The sequence below is a fragment of the Cherax quadricarinatus genome, chromosome 34 (genome assembly GCF_038502225.1).
Source record: "Cherax quadricarinatus isolate ZL_2023a chromosome 34, ASM3850222v1, whole genome shotgun sequence".
Classification (NCBI taxonomy): Eukaryota; Metazoa; Arthropoda; class Malacostraca; order Decapoda; family Parastacidae; genus Cherax; species Cherax quadricarinatus.
In genome coordinates this window covers 14,316,971-14,339,465 of record NC_091325.1, presented here as the reverse complement: position 1 = coordinate 14,339,465, position 22,495 = coordinate 14,316,971, and the positions used below count along the sequence as shown (strand labels likewise).

Below are 22,495 nucleotides of genomic sequence, written 5' to 3'. Positions count from 1 at the left end.
TTGAAGTTTTAGCAGTAAAGATCGAGAACCAAAACCTGGTCATTGTGGTTGTATACAAGCCTCCGGATGCAACGTCCCAACATTTCCTGGAACAGCTTTCGAAAATTGACCACTGTATGGAAAATCTTCCAGCTCCTGCCCCCAACATCTTGCTCCTGGAGGATTTCAACCTAAGGCACCTAAAATGGAGGAATATAGCAAATAATATTGTAGCAGAGATAACACCAGGAGGCAGCTCAGATGAGAACTCGTACACACACAAGCTTTTAATCTCTGCACCAAATTCTCCTTAAACCAGCAAATAATAGAGCCTACAAGATTGGAGATTATGCTGGACCTCATCTTCACTAACAATGATGATCTAATACGAAATGTCATCATATCAAAAACAATATACTCAGATCACAACATAATAGAGGTCCAGACATGTATGCGGGGGGCCCCAGACCGACAAAATATGATCATTCACGAGGGAGCATTCTCCAAATTCAATTTCAATAACAAAAACATAAGGTGGGACCAAGTAAACCAACCCTAAATTATATAAACTGGAAAGACAGACTAAGCAACACGGATCCTAGCCTATGTCTAGAACAAATTAACTCTGTGACACTTGAAGTATGCTCAAGGCATATTCCCTTAAGGAAAAGGAGGAGATGTAAACTAGAAAGAGAAAGGCGCTCCCTATACAGACGAAGGCAAAAAATAACAGAGCGGCTACAAGACGCCAATATATCTGCAATACGTAGGGAGACACTGGTCAGAGAAATAGCAAATATCGAACTGAAGCTAAAGGAATCTTACAGGAGTCAAGAAACGCGAGAACCATATGAAATTGAAAGAAACCCAAAGTATTTCTTTTCTTATGCCAAATCAAAGTCTAGAACAACATCCAGTATTGGGCCCCTACTTAAACGGGATGGGTTCTACATAGATGACAGCAAGGAAATAAGTGAACTACTTAAGTCCCAATATGACTCAGTTTTTAGCAAGCCGCTAACCAGACTGAGAGTTGAAGACTTAAATGAAATTTTTATGAGAGATAGAGAGAATTTGGTAGACACACACTTGATATTATCCTGACGCCAAATGACTTCGAAAATGCGATAAATGACATGTCCATGCACTCTGCCCCAAGGCCAGACTCATGGAACTCCGTGTTCATCAAGAACTGCAAGAAGTCCCTGTCACATGCTTTTAACATCCTGTGGAGAGGGAGCATGGACACGGGTCGTCCCACAGTTACTAAAAACAACAGATATAGCCCCACTCCACAAAGAGGGCAGTAAAACAGTAGCAAAGAACTACAGACCGATAGCACTAACGTCTCATAAAAAAATCTTTGAAAGGGTTCTAAGAAGTAAGATCACCACCCATCTAGATACCCTTCAGTTACACAGCCCAGGGAAGCATGGATTTACATAAGAACATAAGAAAGAAGGAACACTGCAGCAGGCCTACTGACTCATGCGAAGCAGGTCCATGTCCCCCCCCCGGATTAGCCCAATGACCCACCTAATCAGGTCACTTCCACTTAAGGAAGGAGCACCGCATCAGACAGCATGGGTTTAGAACAGGTCGCTTATTTCTGTGCCAACTACTGGATCACAACGACAAGGTCCTGGATGCTTTAGAAGACAAACAGGATGCAGATGTAATATACACAGACTTTGCAAAAGCCTTCTACAAGTGTGACCATTGTGTAATAGTGCACAAAATGCGTGATAAAGGAATAACAGGAAAAGTCGGTAGATGGATCTATAATTTCCTAACAAATAGAACACGAAGAATAGTAGTCAACAGACTCAAGTCTGAGGCGGCTACGGTGAAAAGCTCTGTTCCACAAGGCACAGTACTCGCCCCCATCTTGTTCCTCATCCTCATATCGGACATAGACAGGGATATAAGCCACAGTGCAGTATCTTCCTTTGCAGATGACACCCGAATTTGCATGACAGTGTCCTCCATTGAAGACACTGCAAGATTCCAGGCGGACATCAACCAAATCTTTAAATGGGCTGCAGAAAACAATATGAATTTCAATGATGAGAAATTCCAATTACTCCGATATGGAAAACGTGAGGAAATTAAAATTTCATCAGAGTATAAAACCAATTCCAACCACACAATAGAGCGAAAAACTAAAGTCAAAGACCTGGGGGTGATCATGTCGGAAGATCTCACCTTCAAGGATCATAACATTGTATCAATCGCATCTGCTAGAAAAATGACAAGATGGATAATGAGAACCTTCAAAACCAAGGATGCCAAGCCCATGATGACACTCTTCAGGTCGCTTGTTCTATCTAGGCTGGAATATTGCTGCAGACTAACAGCACTTTTCGAGGCAGGTGAAATTGCTGACCTACAAAATGTACAGAGAACCTTCACGGCACACAACCGTGATAAAGCACCTCGGTTACTGGGAACGCTTGAAGTTCCTAAACCTGTACTCCCTAGAACGCAGGAGGGAGAGATACACGATTATATACACTTGGAAAATCCTAGAGGGACTTGTACCAAACTTGCACACGAAAATCACTCCTTACGAACACAACAGACTCGGCAGACGGTGCAACATCCCCCAATGAAAAGCAAGGGTGCCACTAGAGTGATAAGAGAACACAATAAGTGTCAGGAGCCCAAGACTTCAACTGCCTCCCAGCATACATAAGGGGGATTACCAATAGACCCCTGGCTGTCTTCAAGCAGGCACTGGACAGGCACCTAAAGTCGGTACCTGATCTGCCGGGTTGTGGCTCGTACATTGGATTACGTGCGGCCAGCAGTAACAGTCCGGTTGATCAGGCCCAGGTCCACCATAAGGCCTGGTCACAGACCGGGCCGCGGGGGGCGTTGACCCCCGGAACTCTCTCCAGGTATAAAGCCATTTGTTATGCAGAGCATTTCGGGCAAATTAGGTCAATTTTGTCCCAGGATGCGACTCACACTAGCCGACTAACGCCTAGGTACCTATTTTACTGATAGGTGAACAGGGACAGCAGGTGTCTTATTGAAACACGTCCTAATGTTTTCCAGCCGTACCAAGTATCGATCCCCGGACCTTAGTGTGTGAGCCGAGTGCGTTAGCAATCATACACAGTAACATATGTGTAAATTACCTAGGATTAAGCAAGTTTATACATGTACAGGTACACAAATACAGTTACACAAATTATCATACATAGCAGCATGTGTAAATTACCTGTGGAAAATACTGTATATATTTTCCAGAAATACAGTAGTTATATGTATATAGATGGCCATACTGTATTTAATAAAAATTATGTTATCGAAAATGGAAAGCTGCGCCTGCGCAGAAGAGACTCGCCATTGTTGTTTGCATTTGGATTAGAAACGTTGGTGAAGTCGGAAGAATTTTCGTGCTCTAGAGGTAAAATTGGGCAGACACCTCTCAAATAGGAGCCGAAATTGTTGGATGTGCAGTCCTGCATAATGAGATATCAGACGACTGGACAAGACAGCTCCAGGAACCTCAGATAAGCTATATAGATTTGTGTTATAATTCTGGCCAGTATTATTTTCATAAATTTAGTTAGAATAAGGTTTTCTGAGCATGATACACATTAATCTCCAGTCAAATTGGTGAGTAATATTAAGATATTCTCCTTCTGTTTATGTATATGTGTATATATATAATCCTTTATTAATTTAATATACAGTCCACAAATTTATATATTTACCAGCATTCCTGGTGATACATATTTTATTTGTAATTAATGGGTCCAGAGCAACTTGTGGATATGACAGTGGTAGGTATCGAAGGGGGACATTTTTTGCGACCTAGGTGTCCCAAATTCCTACTTGTCTAACTGATAAATAATAATTATCTTTGTTCATTTACTATTATGTACATAATGATACATTCAGATAAATGCAATTTTCCACATTACCTATGATAACCCAAAAAAGTCAGACAGGGGCAAGCAGTATTAGTTATCACTATATCAATGGTGTAAATGCCGACAAGTTGATAAATTATACATGTGCAACACTAGGGCATCTTTACTGTGAAAACGTTTCACCACACAGTGACTTCATCAGCCCAATACAAAGTACAATGGTGAAGATCAGGAGGAGTTGAAGTTAATCAGTCCCTCAGCCTCGAGTCAGTAAGTTTATTCAGGTATTTACAAATACAATTACATAGATTATCATACATAGCAGCATGTGTGTAAATATATCGATGTAATCAGTCCATCAATCTTGATAAGCATATAGCATATGTCTTAAGAAGGGGGGCTTATATACTGCAATCAGGTGCCAAATTTATCAACCTTTCGGTTCTCTGAACCATTTATCTACATACCGACAAGTATTGAGCCCTATCTCCTGGCCCCCTGGAGACTGAACTACCGGGTCCATTGTCCATCATAATGAAATGTGTCAAGTAAAATAATTCTGTGGAGAAAACATGTTCAGCAGACTGAAAAGATCTCTGGCAATACTGTTATGTATATGCTAATGACAAAATACAAAGGGTGTGAACAGAGATGCAGTCATCGGGAGGAGATGAACCTCTAAGTCAAAATGCATTTGTCTTTAAGTAGTGTGGACAGAGGCGGGGCCATACACTAGAACATATTCTAGACGTATCCCAGACAGACCCGTCTGTTTTTCCTTACGACACCTGTTGTCCCTGTTCACCCATCAGTAAAATGGGTACCTGGGTGTTGGTCGACTGGTGTGGGTCGCATTCTTGGACAAAATTGACCTAAGTTGCCCGAAATGCTCTGCATAACAATCGGCTTTCTATATAGTAGTATGTCACTGGTGTCAGCTAGGTCTGTATACCTTGTACACGTACTTGTAGAAATAAAATTATTATTAGAGTAGCCAAATACAGGGTCGTATTAGGGCATCGGGTTTAGGGGTTTGACCCCAGGAGCCTCCGCCAGCTGGAGTGCCTCTAGAGATAAAATTTCTCAACAGCTTACAATTTTCTGATGTTTTGGAGAAATTTGCTTCCAAGAAATTACGCAAAGCAAATGTTCGAATTTTAATTGTGGTTAACCTTGTAAAAATAAAAATATTTCTTTAACTTTTTCTTTTAAAAATATCACTGGAGGCCCTGACAGTACTAGTGCCCCAGGGGTCCACAAAATATTAATCCGGCACCATACCAACCTTAAAGAACTTGCCACATTGACTCCTTGCCCTGCAGAGTCGAGTAAACATGCAGTATCATGGTGTCAAAGCATATGCAGGCGATTTTTCCCTAAACATTTTTAATCTCTATGCCCCAGCGAACCAGTTTCGACCTGATGATTTACCAGATCGCATCAATAGCGAACCTACCCTCATTCTTGGAGACTTTAATGCCAGACATAAGAATATAGGTGGGTCTATAGGAAACACCAATGGAACTAAACTAGTGAAATTGCTAAATGAGCATGATAATGTTCGAATTGTGGGCACTACTGAGCCTACTCACATATATTACCTGGAGTTTACCTGGAGAGAGTTTCGGGGGTCAACGCCCCCGCGGCCCGGTCTGTGACCAGGCCTCCTGGTGGATCAGCGCCTGGTGGCATACTAAATCTGTGCCTTGGATTTAATACATCATATTCGATGCATGACTCTGTCATAGTTGATGATGATCTATCTGATCACTTCCCAAGACTCACAACTGTCAATCTTTATCACATCTCCGGTAATCAGAAGGAGGAAACTTATTCTCAACCCAGAACACAGAGTTAACTTTATTAACCACTTGGATCAATGGTATAAGAATTACGAGCCCACAAAAATTCAGTGATGATTTAGTTGCCACTATTGAAACTGTCCTCACAGATCAAGTGGGCAGGAAAAGAAAACAAACCTTCCATTATAACTGACAATAAAAACCAATGTAAATACTATAATGATCCAGAGCTACGCAATCTAACACATGCAGCTAGGAGGATTGGTAAAGCATACCGTGAATGTAGAGCCCCAGACCTGCTCAGAACGTTCCAAGCTGCACTAACAAATGCAAGGCAACAGGAATGGGAACAATTTGTTAGTGGAATAAATAGGTCCACCCTTAAAGTCTGGCTTGGAAAGGTATAAATAAAATAACCAGGAAAAAGACTGGCAATGTTGCTAATCTCTTTCCTCTTGAAAAAGGAAATGACCTCATAAATGACTGGTCCAAAACATCCAGGCAAGAAAACCTTCCATCTCGTATCAGAAAAAAATTAGTGCGCTTCTGAAGAAATGTTGAAACTGATTAATTTTATGAGCCAAAATATTGATGAGAGTGATTGCCTCTTCACCGAGTATGAATTATATAATGCATTAACTAAAGGTCGATCAACTGCTCCTGGAGAGGATGATATAACTTATGATATTCTCAGAACTCTAAGGCAAGTGCCTGATAACCCCACTGTATAATCTGTTACACTGAGGGCGTTCTTCCTACTTCTTGGACCATTAGTCTCATTGTGCCTATCCCTAAGCCCCAACAGCCTGATACATTTAGACCGATTTCCTTAACTAGTTGTCTTTGTAAAACTTTTGAAAGAATGTTACTTAACAGACTGTACTATAGAATCAGACACCAACTTTCCCCCTACCTTCATGGGTTCATGAAAGGTAAAAGTGTGCAGAACTATTTCCACCTTTCTCACTGCACACACCTCTACTAGCTTTACCACATTTCTTGATCTAAAATCTGCATTTGATATCGCGAACAGAACCGTTATACTACATGAACTAGCCAAAAGGAATATTAGTGGTAGCTTACTCTGCTGGATAATAGGATACCTGTCAAATAGAGTATCCTCTGTCCTCTACCAAGGCTTTAGAAGCGAGTCTAAAGAAATATCCCTAGGTACACCGCAGGGAGGAGTTCTCAGGCCCATGCTATTTAATATTCTGATTAATGCTCTCCTAAATGCTCTACCTGCCTCACCTAAACATATAGCTATAAGCTATACTGATGACATGATCCACACAACAGGGCATAAGAAGATGAGTACCATTCTTAATGAAGTTCAAGCAATTTGTAATCGACTAGGCCTCATAATATCTTCCTCTAAAACAAAGATATTAACAAGCAAATGACATTCCCCACCCATCTATTTGCAGGGTGAAAACATTAGCTACGTTAAAACTTACAGATATCTTGGTGTAGATGTACCCTTTAACAAATCCACTATACCACAACTAAATAAGAAATGCAAAGATAGGCTAAATGCTCTCAAAGCTGTTGCTGGGTACAACCCCAACTATGGTGGTAATGTGAGAATCGTGAGAATGATGTGCACAGCCTGCTCTCAAAGCTGTTGTTGGGTACAACCCCAACTATGGTGGTGATGTGAGAATCGTGAGAATGATGTGCATAGCCTATGTTAATTGATTATGCTTCTCCCATGTTGATATTAGCTAGAGAAGGTTCTCTCCGACCCTTGGAGTTAATGCAAAATAAATCTCTCAGAATTATTCTTGGCTGTCCCAAATCTACAAAGGTTCTTAATATGAGGAAGGAGCTTGGTATTTCTGATATCAGTGATAGGATTGTTGAGATTAACACTGTACTCGGTATTAGAATGTTAAGAAATGAACCAGACACTCACAATAAATCTTACTAAGTGTCTCGAAGTAAATACACACAGATCTAAATGGATTATGAAAACGTGCAACTCCATTAAGTTTCATAATCTGCATGAACTGTATCACTGTAGACAACAAGAGCATTTTACCCCTCCATGGAAGATGTGTTCATTTAATATCACATACCTGCAAGTCCCTCCCAAGAAGCTCATTGCTAGTAAACCCTTCCTTAAATCACTTGTTAAAGCAACTGCTCAAGAAGAAATTTCTTGCCTAGCTGGAAGTAATAAGTTATCACAAGTTATATACACTGATGGGTCTAAACAGGAGTCTTCTGGCAAGGCTGCATCTGCTCTTGTCGCCACCTCCCTAGTTAAGAATGATAATAAACTTGAACTAGGCATAAGAATTAACAACTGGGCGTCTACATTGCAAATCGAATTGTTTGCAATCCTAATGGCGCTAAGGCTAACCTATGACACTGGGCTTGACTATCATCATTACTGATTCTATGTCATCGCTGAATGCTCTTAACTTATATTATGACTCCAACAACATGCTCATTGGAGAAGCCAGGTATAGATACTCAAAAATCAGGGACAAAGGAATTAATGTACAATTGCTATGGATCCCATCACACACTGAATTACTCCTTCATGATAAAGCTGATATGTTAGCCAAGAAGAGTACCAAGAAGGAGAATGTAGAATATAACTTTGGTATATCTCTGTCTAGCATTAGGAAAAATATTAGAAGTAAATAATGAAAATTATTGTTATAGGAATCCAGTTAGAAGCCTGAGTAGATCTATAACCCACTATGATAATATGAACATAGATAAGTATGTTTATGGAGCAACTTGCAATGTGAACAGACTGACTGATGTTGTAGTGGCCAGGCTTACGCTTGGTTACAAGTACTAATGGCAGTTTGGAAGACACACAGATGATGATCAAACTAAATGTAAATTATGTGATCAGGCATATGGTTACTGTCTTGACCACTGTGCTTAATTGTCCACTTATTGAGGAATACAGAGACAGTATAATAACCTATGTGACGTCAAGGTATCTTATTAATGAAAATAAGATACCAGATATACTAAGCAAATTTTCTAAATTTGCTTGCAACAGATAAGTGAACTATAGATATGTAGATATAAATCCATATGTACTGTTAATCCGTTGGGGCCTAGTTCCTAGGCCTTTTGTGTATCCATATGCTCTTGCGCTTCAGTCCACAGGATGGATATGGGGAGCGCAATAAACTAGCCACTTCGGTGGCAAATTCTAAATCTAATCTCAAGAGACTTCCAAGAAAACATTACGGGAAATAAATCACTTCATTTTTAAAGATAGAATATCTGAAATCTCGAGATTATATTTATATTTTGCTTTGATATCTAGATAAACTGATTTTTTATGATTGAAACCCAATTATCAATGCAGTTATATATAATTTAACCTCATGAAAAATCAAGTATCTCCATGGAATGTCCTGTTTGGATGAGGTGCGCTACTGCTCAAAACTAGACGGGAATTAGGAAGGGAACAAGAATTTTCTTCGAGAATAGACAGCCTTCCAAATAGTTGTGCCGCCTGTGTGGCTAGTTTATTATGTACCTCATTCATCCTGTGAGAGGTAGTGGAAAAAAAAGTTTACAGAGGTTATAATGGGTCTTTCTCAGACCCAGTGAGCATCGTCATATCACCAGTAAGAAATATTAGCCATTTCATATTTTACAATCGCGGTAGAGTCGGCAACTGGCTTTGTCCAGGCCGTCCATTATTTGTGTGGAAAATACTGTATATATTTTCCAGAAATACAGTAGTTATATGTAAATAGATAGCCATACTGTATTTAATAATATTTGTCATAGAAAACGGAAAGCCTGCGTCTGCGCAGAAGGAGAATTGCCATTTTGTTAATTTGAATTGGATACAACGTTAGTGCAATGGGAAGGAATTTTCGTGCTCTAGAGGTTAGTATTGGGCTGACACCTCTCAAATAGGAGGCGAAATTGTTGGATGTGCATTCCTGCATAACTTGAGATATCAGGCGACAGGACAGGACAACTCCAGGAACCTCAGATAAGTCTGTTATGTTATAACTCTGGCCAGTTGTTATTTTCATGTATAGACAGTGAGGTTTTCTGAGTATGATACAAGTTAATCTCCAGTTAAATTGGTGAGTGATATTAAGATATTTTCCTTCTGTTATGTAAATGTGTGTATATGCTATAATCCTTTTTAAATTTTAATATACAGTCCACAAATTTATATTTACCAGCATTCCTGGTGATGTATATTTCATTTAATTAATAGGTCCAGAGCAACTTGTGGATATGACAGTTTTAGGTATCGAAGGGGGACATTTTTTGCGACCTAGATGTCCCAAATTCCTACTTGTCTAACTGATAAATAATAATTATCTATGTTCATTTACTGTTATGTATATAATGATACATTCAGATAAATGCAATTTTCCACAATTTCATTAAGAGGGAAGCGCTAAACTTGTAGGGGGTTATATAGCATCTGGGGAAATGGGAGGTACCTAGGTTCGACCCAAGGAATGGAAGATTAAGTCAAAACCCTTGGATAAAGAACCCCTCATCGGCGTCAAGGATTTCCACATAGGACTGCATGCAGAAAATTCATGATTATGCATTTGGGCAAGCAAAGTTGCAGCCATAAAGTATAGCTCAAAAAGTAATTTTTGTATTAGATCCATCAGCTATTAAAGACTGAAGCCCTTTTGAAGAGGCATACTCAAGCTACTGCACGGAAAAATACCATTTTAGAAATAAAATTGGGAAACTGGCACCTATCTATTTTCTAAGTGGAATACGCCAGCATTGGAAGGTCAAATCAATCAAGAGATTTTTTTTGGTTTTCAAGTCACCACACTGAAACCAAAATTAAGATTTTCTAAATAAAACTGACCCGAGGGTTGCTGCAAATGTCAATATTACCTGCACGAACATTTTCTAACGCTACAGTTCACCAACTTGGAAAATTTGAAGTGGATCAGGTGAGGCGTTCTCAAATTATACACGTAATAAATAAAGACAAACATTTAGGCACTCCAAGGTACCATTCGTAGATACCTAAATATATAAAAATAAAAAAAACAAATATGCTTTCAGTGCCTGTCTTACAATTTTTTTTTTTACATATTTTTAGATATCTTTCTAACAGCGATTACTGAAAGAGTGTGTAGTGTTAAAACAATTTTTTTATACGTATATTTTCCTGTTCAGGTGCAGTATGACAATTAAATATAACGGTGCCAACAGTCAGCTGATTCCGCCTGGCAGGGAGGTTAACATCAATACAGTGTTGTCAGATTGGTCTCATTTTCACTATATTGCTCTAATAACACCTTCGAATTGGTAAGAAGCATCCATATACCAATACACAAATAAGAATAATAACTCCACCTATAAAGATCTATAATACCGTATAAATTACAGATTTAAATACTGAAGATAAACATTGAAAGTGTAAAACTGTAGCCATGTTGCTGAGGCCAGACATGGGCTGACACAGCAGCATCAGTATGCTACAAGACATTGCAGCTGGTGAATGAATGGTGTTACTCTCATTCATCTTGCCTTGACTACATCACACACCTTGCACTGGTAACGTAAAATATCCGTTTATAACTCTTACTTAGTTTCCGCATTATTACTTTCACGTCGCTTTTAACAGTAAGATCGTATTTATTGATTTTATTCTTTCGTATTTCAGAATATACGCGATATATATTTATTATTAGCTTCAGGACTCAGATTCTACTGTATATGTTAATATATTATATGAAGTTGTTTATCAGGACAAGTTGTGGCATGTGCACGCGCGCGTGCGTATGCGTGTGCGTGTGTTGTGATAAAATCTTTCAGTTTTCAAGAGGAAATGCAGCTTTGCTAACACCAAATTGATCTACTGTGATGGTGACAGTTGTGGTAACACTGTGCTTGTAGCTCTCCTCCTTTTCTAGCGATTCTAGGAAATCTATATACAACACCCGGTCTACTAGCACATGGTGTCCCGTGGCTTGGTTGGCAACGCTCCTGTCTGGCAGTGTCCGTGGTTCAACCCCCGGTATTTAGGTATAGGTACATACAAATACAGTTACACAGATTATCATACATAGTAACGTGTGTGTAAATTACCTGTGACAGCCCAAAAATACTTAATTAAAACAGCTAAGTAACTCAACTGTGTGAAAATCAGTTTCCTTACACCTGCTGTCCCTGTTTACCTAGCAGTAAATAGGTACCTGGGTGTTAGCTGACTGATGTGGGTCGCATCCTGGGGGACAAGACTGAAGGACCCCAATGGAAATCAGACTGTCCTTAAGGGACCATGACCCTTCAACACCTTCCCTCCATACATAAGGGGGATTATCAACAAACCCCTAGCTATCTCGATAAATTTCACAAAACAGTTCCTGACCAGCCGGGTTGTGTGTATACATTGAATTGCGGACAGCGAACACTAACAGCTTGCTTGATCAGTCCAGCAATCAAGCCTGGTCCAGGACCGGGCCGCGGGAGCAGTGACCTCCAGAAGCGACTGCAAGTAAACCTCACTACACCCGCTCAACTTGTATTTAAAGCTACCCAAAATTCTAGTTTCAGTGACGCTAAATGGGAGTTTGTTCCACCTATATACAGCTCTTATTTCCAAGACGGCACTTCCTTATATCCTTCCTTTATCAAAATTTGTCCAACTTGAATCCTGTCTTGTTTATATAATTTCAGCACGTTATTTATATCCTCTTTATTTATTCATGCTTTCCATCTGTACATGTCAGTCATATCCTCCTAACTTTACCTCTTTCCAGAGTGCTAATCCAGTATCCTCTGCCTAGTTTTAATAATATAAGAAAGAAGGAACACTGCAGCAGGCCTACTGGCCCATGCGAGGCAGGTCCAATTCTCCTACCGGCTTAAGCCAATGCCTTAACCTAGTCAGGTCAGGTCACGTTCACTTAAGGAAGGAACACGGCATCTGACCTAGTAGCACGAGCTAGTCAGGTCAAACTAGCACTCACCCACGCCCACTCGTGTACTTACCTAACCTGTTTTTAAAACTACACGTCTTAGCCTCTATGACGGTACCCGGGAGTTTGTTCCACTCATCCACAACTCTATTACCAAAACAATGCTTTCCTATATCTTTCCTGAATCTGAATTTTTCCAGCTTAAAGCTATTGCTGCGAGTCCTGTCTAGGCTAGATATTTTTAGCACGCGATTGACATCCATAATATTCATCCCGTTTTCCATTTGCACACCTCAATCATATCCCCCCCAATTCTACGCCTTTCTAGAGTGCGCAGATTCAGGGCCCTCAGTCTATCCTCATGGGTTTGTGGCTTAGCGCTTCTTTTTGGTTATAATAATAATAATAATAATATCCTCATGGGAAAGATTTCTGATACATGGGATCAACTTTGTCATTCTCCTTTGTACGTTTTCCAGTGCATTTATATCCATTCTGTAATACGGTGACCAGAACTGTGTAGCATAATCTAAATGAGGCCTAACCAAGGATATATAGAGTTGAAGAACAACCCGAGGACTTCTGTTATTTGCACTTCTTGATATGAAGCCAAGGATTCTGTTAGCTATATTGTGAACGCTTATGCACTGTCTTAGTGTCAGATTACTGCTAACCAAAACTTCTAAATCCTTTTCGCAATCAGTAAAATTAAGATGTACATTTAGTTTATATGTGGCATGGTTATTTTCCTGTCCAACATTTTGAATTTTGCATTTGTCTGTGTTAAACTGCATCTGCCACTTCTCCGGCCACTGCATCAGTCTATTCAAATCATCCTGGAGTGCTCTAATGTCCTCATTATAATTAACTGGACGGACTATTTTGGTGCCATCAGCAAATTTGCTTATGTCGCTATTTATTCCCTCATCTATGTCGTTTATGTAAATTGTGAACAAGGGGCCCAACACTGACCCCTGTGTTTCCTTACACATGTTGTCCATGTTCACCCATCAGTAACATAGGTATTTGGGTGTTAGTCGACTGGTATGGGTCGCATCCTGGGACAAAAATTGATCTAATTTGCCCGAAATGCTCTGACTAACACCGCTGCCACCATGTGAGACCTGTACCCACTCTGCCTGTGGTATCCCAGCAAGTGAGCACGTCTGTATTATCCAGTGCTTAATTAACAGAATAGGGAATAGCATAAGAGGGTACAAATAAAAATGAGAACAATGGCTATAGTTCACTTAATAAAATAAAGAGTGAGGATACAACATATTCTTACGGAGAATTACACAGTATAATAATCGACCTATGAGACTTATTACCAGGGGGAGGTGGAGATGTTATCAGTAACATGGACTGGTACTCACTCTTAATTCACCAACCAGCTGACCCGAGATTCGCCCTGCATAGCCCACTACACACTTGGCTGTCCAGGGCTCCTGCTCACCGGCCCAACATGGTCAGCAACTCTGCCCGAATCTTTCCTCTCTAGCTGCTTCCTAGAGCTTATATGGTCCTTAAAGCACCCCCCCTCTAAACTCCAGGTTCACCCCCCCCCCGAGGCGTACACCACGTGTGTTAAGACCTGACGCTTAAGACCTGACGCCAAAGCAAGGAGTGATAATTTACACTGGTCAGTTAGTTCATTACCTTTGTAACTAGTTCAGCTATCATAACTTTGGGGTCCAGTCACTGGACCCATTATGTACCTTTGTAATCTTTTGACTACCGCTCACAGGATGGGTATGGGGTGCAAGATATTAAACTAAAGTGTGTGTGTGTGTGTGTGTGTGTGTGTGTGTGTGTGTGTGTGTGTGTGTGTGTGTGTGTGTGTGTGTGTGTGTGTGTGTGTGTGTGTGTGTGTGTGTGTGTGTGACTCAACAATCAATATTTGCACCAATAACTCATTACAGTTGTGACCGGGTGTGGAAGTGTGAATTGCTCATTACTCTATAATTTGTTCATGATTGTAGCCAAAGTATAAACGTAAGTAACCATTCTACAGAATTCATTACCTTTGTAACTTGTGAGCTCATTACCTTTGTACCTAGTTCAGCTATCAAAACTTTGGGGGCCCAGTCCCTGGACCCATTACGTACCTCTGTAATCTGTAAATACCTTTGTAACTTGTCATGATTGTGACCAGACTTACCTGGAGTTCATTACCTTTGTAAATTGTGAGTTCATTACCTTTGTAAATTGTGAGTTCATTACCTTTGTAAATTGTGAGTTCATTACCTTTGTAAATTGTGAGTTCATTACCTCTGTAACTTGCTCAGCTATCAAAACTTTGGAGTCCAGTCCCTGGACCAATTATGTACCTCTGTAATCTTTTGACTACCGCCCACAGGATGGGTATGGGGTGCATAATAAACATATTAAACTAAACTCAGTTAGGTCTTCCTTTTGACTTCACAAACACAGTTGACCTACACCACAAAGGGTTTTCTATTTAGTAGTATATCATTGGTGTCAGCTAGGCCTGTATACCTTGTACATGTACTTGTAGAAATAAAGATATTACGAAGTGTATTAGGTTTATTGCAGAAACTTACGGACTGCTGACTTGACTTTAAATTCTTGTTTACATTACACCTACTCTATATAACACCAGATCTATAAAACACGGAAAAATGTCCTTTGTTTTGCTGTACTGGGTACTCAAATACAATAAACAACATTGTACTCCCTTTCATTATGGTTTGGAGTTATCTTTAAATACTTAATTTACCACACATATAATAGTATCATTAAGTAGTATTATCTCCGAGTAGTTTCTAAGTGATAAGAAGTCTCCTTCATACTGTTGGTAACTTAAGTGGGTCTTAGAGGTGTCAACCTTTAGTGGACAGTTAAATGGAAATTGATAAGTGGAGTACTTAATCAGTCTACTAATTAACTCTGTTGAAGTTGGGTGTCACATTCATTTCTACCCTCGGTGTGACAACAGCAGATCAATAAGACACTAGCTCTACACACTTCTATACAATACCTTACTTTACAACACCTGCTGTATGCACCTTTAGTACGAGATTTTCAACTGCGGTATACAACACCTGCTCTAAACACCACCAGTTTTACTAGTACAACTCAGCGAGTTCAAAAGATGTATACGTATGCATTTTTTCTGCTTGTAACCTGCTCGTAGTTGATAAACATTGTGTTGTCAGAGTCAGCAAGTTCTTGTGAATGTATGCACAAGATAATGTGATATGTTATCAATATTGTTATCAACGCCTCGTGAAAAAACCTTGCGAACTAATTTAAAAAAAAAGTATTATCTACTTCACTAGATTTTTTCATATATTCTTATTTTTAGAGGTTTGTTCTATATTTTGACTGCTGTATAAAGTTATAGACACTTGGTGCATTTGTGGCGTGTTCGGGCTCTAATCGAAAGACCCGGGTTCAATTCTGGGTGATGCTGGGCGCAAAGGCAAGATCTGTTTACATGGCAAAAAAGTACCTGAGTATTAGTCGACTGCTGCGGGTCACATTCTGGGAAAGGACTTAACCGCCTCCAGTGGTAATAAGTCACACTGCTTGACTTTCTTGGGTTATCCTGGATTATTCACTCTGGAATAATAATCCGAATAAAGTCGTCTTCAATGAGTGGAAATTAAGAAGAAAGAATGATACCAGAGAATTTTGTCATCATCATCATCATCATCACATGGAAACCCAAAACCCAATAGCTCCAATTCAGTGGATGAAGAGCCTTTTACCAGCATCAAGGCCTACCCACCTTAAAGGGGTTTCCAGTATAGCCAGGTGGCAGCTAAGCCTGTACCTTGACCCTGCCATCACTACACTTCTCCAATACACAATAGCCGGATATAAATTTAACCCAGAATTCTTATTGTATATATTTCTGACTCACGTTAATCCTTAATTTGAAAATTAAGACATTCATAGCTTTTAGGTCGACTGTAGCCTTATAATATTAACCCTCGGGATCAATACACTGAATTAAACCAATTTCTTCGTGACTGAAATGGTAATATGTAAGAATCTCCCAACCTGTTGGTAGCAGCTGAGATGAATATGCAGCTAAAGTAGCACAATTTTTTTTTAAATGATAGTCTGCATGGCCCATGTAAAATTTGTTATAATACGTCACTTTATTTCATGAAGGGAACTTCTAAACCTATAGGGGTTACACAGCATGAAGGGAAATGGGAGGCAATCTAATGCGTTGAAGCCATTCACAGCGTCAAGGAACTTTCTTTTGAGAGAAAGGGTCAAACATCGCCTTGGATCCAAGGAAAGCAAGCATAGGCGTACAGCACCGAATCCTTTTTTTTAAGGGGGGGGGGGCAGACAAAATTTCCCGAAGTTTTGTCCGAGTTCTCATTGAATTGGGAATTTTGACATTTTTCTCCTGAAGTGACGAAATATTTAAGTTATGTTTGATCAGCATCTACCACTGCATTGAATTTCATGCCGCCCCCCCCCCCTGTGCATTTCTTATTTTCTTTATGGTCAGAATTTATTTTCTTTCCACATCCTTCACACATAACGTGTTGGTAATGCTGTTAATGTGATTTCTTAGAGCAAGAGGACGAGGACAATATTGCAATACTGGATGTCGTGACTTAAACTTACAATAACTTGCTCTCAGTGCTCTGTGGCAATGAAAGGGTGGAAAATTATTCATTAAGCAATTAACTTTGTGAAATACAACTAATTACGCAAATACAAAATACACAAATCAAATAATAAATAAAACTTAATGGCTTTATCAAGGCTACACTAGGCATGGCCTGTTGTATATTTGAAAAAAAAAAAGACACGCCATACATCACAGTATATTTCATCTTGCCATTAATCCTGCCGGGAGGGATCTAACTGTTTTACCGGCTGATTTTCGTAATCGGAAGGAGCACAAATAGGTCAGAAGCGAAAAGTTACTTGTAATAAACCTAATTCTTGGTGCAGGGGTCGTCTACCTTTTATCATCACTGCTTATTATCAAGATTTGAACGACCAACATACAGGTTTCATGCAAGTGCATTATAATATGAAGATAAAAATTTTGCTTGGATTTTTAACCCAGAGGACTAGTCGCCCAGGATAACTCAATGGAGTGCGTGCGTCATAGGGGACAGTCAGTCTTATTTCCATTAGGGTCCTTTAATTTTTCCTCCCAGGATGCGATCCACAACAGTCGACTAGCATCCAGGTACCTATTTACTACTAGGTGAAAAGGGGCAACATGGGTAAGACAATATTGCCCAACGTTTCGCCAGTACCGGGTGTAAGCAGTGTGTAAACTGAGGATTGGAGTCCAGTCCCTGGACCAATTATGTACCTCTGTAATCTTTTGACTACCGCCCACAGGATGGGTATAGGGTGCATAATAAACATATTAAACTAAAAACTATCAACTGACCCACGAACACCCACTACAGTAGTTGTTCCATATATCAAAGAAATAAAACTTACTAGGATGTTCAGAATTATTCAACGGACTGCAAACAATTTTTTCAACAAGTTATTCTTCCTCCAAACTGGTATCTTATTTTTTCCATTTTGCCCGAATCTGTAGTCTCTGAGGGATGTTGCCCGAAATTTACGCCTTATACCGTCCTGTACACTTATGAGACGGGCAGCTCTTGTTCTATGGATCTTGAGTTTTCAAGCCCTTCAAGTAAGGAGATGTAATTAAATTCATATCCTGTAAAAATTATCACTGATATTGAGTTTTAAACACCATATGGACGATATGGCCGAATCTGAATTAATTAAAAAAATATAATGTAAGGTGGGCGTTCCTAAGGTTTGAAATTAGATCCTTAGTGAGAGGCTGGTACTACCCCTTAGGGCAGGACCAACATTTGGATATAGACATACTGATATATCTCCCTCGTTTTCATATGCTCTTAATGCCAGAAATATGCTTAAATTTATTGCACATCATATTTCTGGGCGATAACTGGTGAAAACTATGGTAATATTGGGCAGGGGACAGAATCCCCGGAGGAGCAGCAGCAACTCGAGTATGATCATCACCACCAGCAATCAGAGGAGCCATTTTATTATCTTCCTAGGGACGGAGCCTTGGTGCTGCAAATCCTGAAAAAAATATCACAGGAAATAAGTCAGTGTGCAAGCCGTAGTTGACTAATGGTGTTTGGCCACACTGTGGAGTTTGTTTCTATTATTTTACGTCGTTCACTTAACATTAGATCCAGGATTTGGGTTTGGGAATACATTACGGAATGTGCAGAACGGCTCCATGGACAACAATGATCGTACCAACATCCGTGAAGGGTGGAATACTAGGTTCTTCAACCTCGTCAGTTACTGCTACCATCCTCAATATGGTGGGCATGCTATTAGTTTCAGCGTAAAGAAGCGACTGTCAGGACTATTATCCAGCAGGATGCTGTTGGCAACCCACCTCAAGGAAGAATTCATTGATAATATGTGCATCTCCAAGAATACCTTCCGAACTTGTGTGTTGCTCAACGGGAGGATGACTGGAGTATGGTAGTGTCTTCTTAGAGTCGGCTGGAATATTCTTAATGATTTAAGATAAATAGTTAAATAATTTGAGACTTGACTTTTTTCTTAGCCAGAATTGCGTCTTTGTGACTTATTTTCCCGGTGACTTGTCCACTGGCGCTGCAGCTGGTTGGAGAACAGACTACTAAGGTCACATATGAACCGGAATAAACGACTTAATTATATTGATATAAATGATAATGGGCCTCTTACTGTTTAATATCGGGAGCATGGCAGCAATCGTACCAAAGTTCAGCGAGGCTTATCAGGACAAGTATTTTGATGTCTTCAAAAAGCCAGGTAGCCGGGCTGAACAACATTGGGCGGCATTCAATTGACATATGCAAACAAGACCTGGATGAACTGATAATAATTTTTAAGTGTCTGTATTCCCGAGTCAGCACAAATGAAGACGCCTTAATCAGGCGACTAGAACCTGGCCAAGACCACAAATCCAGCTTTAGCCTATGCCTTCAAATTGGGTTCTACAAAGAACACTGCTCTTTTTGTAGTAAGCCAGGCCATGTTTGCTAATAGTGTTTCAGGCTGCAAAATCAGGAGCGCTGATAAGAACAGGCACAGTTAAGATCTATGTCAATTCCAGTCCTTGGCCTATGGGACAATAACAACAACTGTCCTTGCTGGTACTGATAACTTGGCCATCCTGAAGCAATACCATGACGACGTATCCATGCATACCCCTGTAAGAGCTCTGATAAAAAAAAATGCACAAGTAGGGACGCCTAGATAAATTTAGACTTTTTTAAATATCTATTTCTACAAGTACATATACAAGTTATACAGGCCTGACATCAATGACATACTACTACATAGAAAGCTGCTTGTTATACAGAGCATTTCGGGAAAATTAGGTCGGTTTTGTCCCAGGATGCGACCCACATCAGTCGACTAACACCCAGGTTGTGATGTAGTGCTTGTGAGGTCACACACCTTGCCTTGGCAAATAGCTGTCAGCCACACCTCGTGGCTAAAGTCTGAGGTCTTTTGTTCCTGACTAGCGTCAAGTTCTAAAACACATGGTGTATGCCTCATAAGGGGGGTGGGGGCTTTAAGGACCATATAAGCTCGATGAAACGGCTAGAGAGAGGAGAGAGAGGTCGGAACAGGTTCGGTGAGCGGGAGCTCTGGACAGCTGTATATGTAGTGGACTACACATTACGAATCTCGGGTCAACTGGTCGGTGAATTAAGAGTGAGTATAAGGCTGTGTTACTGATAACAGCTACCCTTCCCCCTGGTTGTAAGTCTCATAGGTCAATTATTACATTGTGTAATTGTCCATAAGGATATTTTATGTTCTTGCTCATGTTATTAAGTAAATTATAGCCATAGTTCCCATTTTTATTTGTACCCTCTTATGCTATTCCCTATTCTGCTAAGCACTGGGATAATACTGGAGACGTGCTCACTTGCTAGGATACCTCAGGCAGAGTGGGCAAAGGTCTCACAAGGTACCCATTATTACTGATGGGTGACCATACTATCGAAGATGCGGTACTATGTTCCACAGCCCTCCTGGCCCTGTATCACTCTCTTATTTACCCCTATCTCACCTATGGAATTTGTGCATGGGGCTCAACAACAATTAACCATCTCAGACCACTAATTACCCAACAAAAGGCTGCAATCAGAATGATAAATTCCCACTACAGGCAGCACACTCCACCAATATTCAAAACACTAAACCTACTCACCATACAAAACATCCATACTTATTACTGCACCTATTACATACATAGAACACTTAACTCTGATATTAATCCTCCCCTCAAACATCTCCTTGCCAACCTCAACAGAGCACATGACCATAACACAAGGCACAGATCACTCTTTGATGTTCCTCGTGTCCATCTCACGCTATGCAAAAACTCATGCACATAAAAGGCCCTAAAATCTGGAATTCATTACCTGCAAATATAAAAGAAACACTACCTGTTTATAAATTCAAGTCTCTTCTCAAAGATCACGTACTCACCCAAAACCAAATAAATAGTGAATAACAACCATATAAATTGTATATCTTAAATGTTTCTCATAATTATATCACATAAATGTTAAACCTAAGACCCAATCTAACTTTGTTATTTTTTAAATACACTACCTAACAGAATACTCCATTCTACTGAATGTACAACAATGCATGCAACCATATGTCTTTGTAATACTCATTTGTGCTTTATTGTTATCTGTTTACAATAATGTTTTATCACTGATTACATCATTGCTTAGTTAATCTTATGTTAATTTTAAGCCTGTCCGTAATGCTATGCATTACAAGTGGCTTTGGCATGCTGCTCTTACCTGTATTTTTTGTACCTCTGTATGTTCAAATTATTAAATAAATAAATAAATAAATAAATAAATAAATAGACAGCCAGTGTAAGGAAACATGCCCAATATTTCAACTCTCTCCGGGAATCAAACCAGGACACTCGCTGCGTGAAGCGAGAGCTTTTGCCACCAGGCCACGGGCCACCATGAGATTTTGCACAACAGACCCGAAATTCTCTGCATAACATGGGCTCCCAACATGCTCTAAAGTGTCACCTATTTTTGTATAAACAGTGTATCATGTTGAAACAAATTTGTATTTGGTTGGGTGGTCTCAAATAGTAAAGCCAATCAGGTGTTAATACTAGTGGATCGTTTTCAGTGTACTTTTGATGTGCGGCACCTTTATGTACACTGGGATTTTCCTATGTGAATGTACATAATGCTACTGTCAACCAGAAGTCATATAATTTTAACTCAGTTAAGACTAATTTATTATAGGCTGAGGTGTGTTTCCTGCTCGATAACACTCACAGAACCTAATAAAATATACCTGTGGACCTTACCCAGTATCCTCGTTCCTGAGTCAGATGGCACTAAACATGTTTTACAGAGTACTGTAAGGTCATTGCTATCACTATTAGATGGTTATGTATTACCTAGAAAGATGACATTACTGACCTGGTGGTTCATGCGAAGTATGTGTTAAAGGTGAATCTGGTGAAGGGATAACATCAGGTTCCTTTGACAGCTTGGGGAGAGATCTCTGCTTTCAGATTACAAACATGTTGCAGGTGTGGAGACATATCTGTATAACCTTATCACTGATAATGACACCTGGAAGCTTTATTTCAAAGGGCGAGTCATCACCACCTGATAGTTAAACCTGATTGATAAAAAAGAGTATTTTAGTAGGTGAAGGTGGTTTTCCTGGCGATGTCATTGGGAAAAGCAAGGTGTTCCTTGTCACTGCCAAACTACCTACCAATAGAAAAGTTGCAGTACAATTTTTGCGTACATCTCAGATCGAGAACCAAAACCTGGTCATTGTGGTTGTATACAAGCCTCCGGATGCAACGTCCCAACAATTCCAGAAACAGCTTTTGAAAATTGAACACTGT

The 22,495-nt window shown here is 39.8% G+C and overlaps 1 protein-coding gene and 1 long non-coding RNA gene across 8 annotated transcripts in view; one reads left to right on the top strand and one right to left on the bottom strand.

Annotated features, from left to right (window-relative positions):
- The window catches only part of LOC138853590 (uncharacterized), a 210,106-nt gene that overhangs the window by 15,391 nt on the left and 172,220 nt on the right, over positions 1-22,495 (bottom strand). Inside the window, exon 3 of the long non-coding RNA XR_011392765.1 lies at positions 22,056-22,260. This is a non-coding gene — a long non-coding RNA (uncharacterized lncRNA). The remainder of the gene's footprint in view (positions 1-22,055; positions 22,261-22,495) is intronic.
- LOC128693735 (deoxynucleoside triphosphate triphosphohydrolase SAMHD1) overlaps positions 10,887-22,495 on the top strand; it is a 143,314-nt gene continuing 131,705 nt past the window's right edge. For 2 of the 7 annotated variants that reach the window (XM_053783577.2, XM_053783573.2), the window contains exon 1: positions 10,896-11,200. The gene's annotated coding sequence lies outside the window, so the exon portion shown is untranslated. Of the gene's footprint in view, positions 11,201-22,495 lie in introns of all 7 variants that reach the window. The other 5 variants (XR_011392764.1, XM_070091181.1, XM_070091180.1 and 2 more) reach the window with 5 other exon arrangements.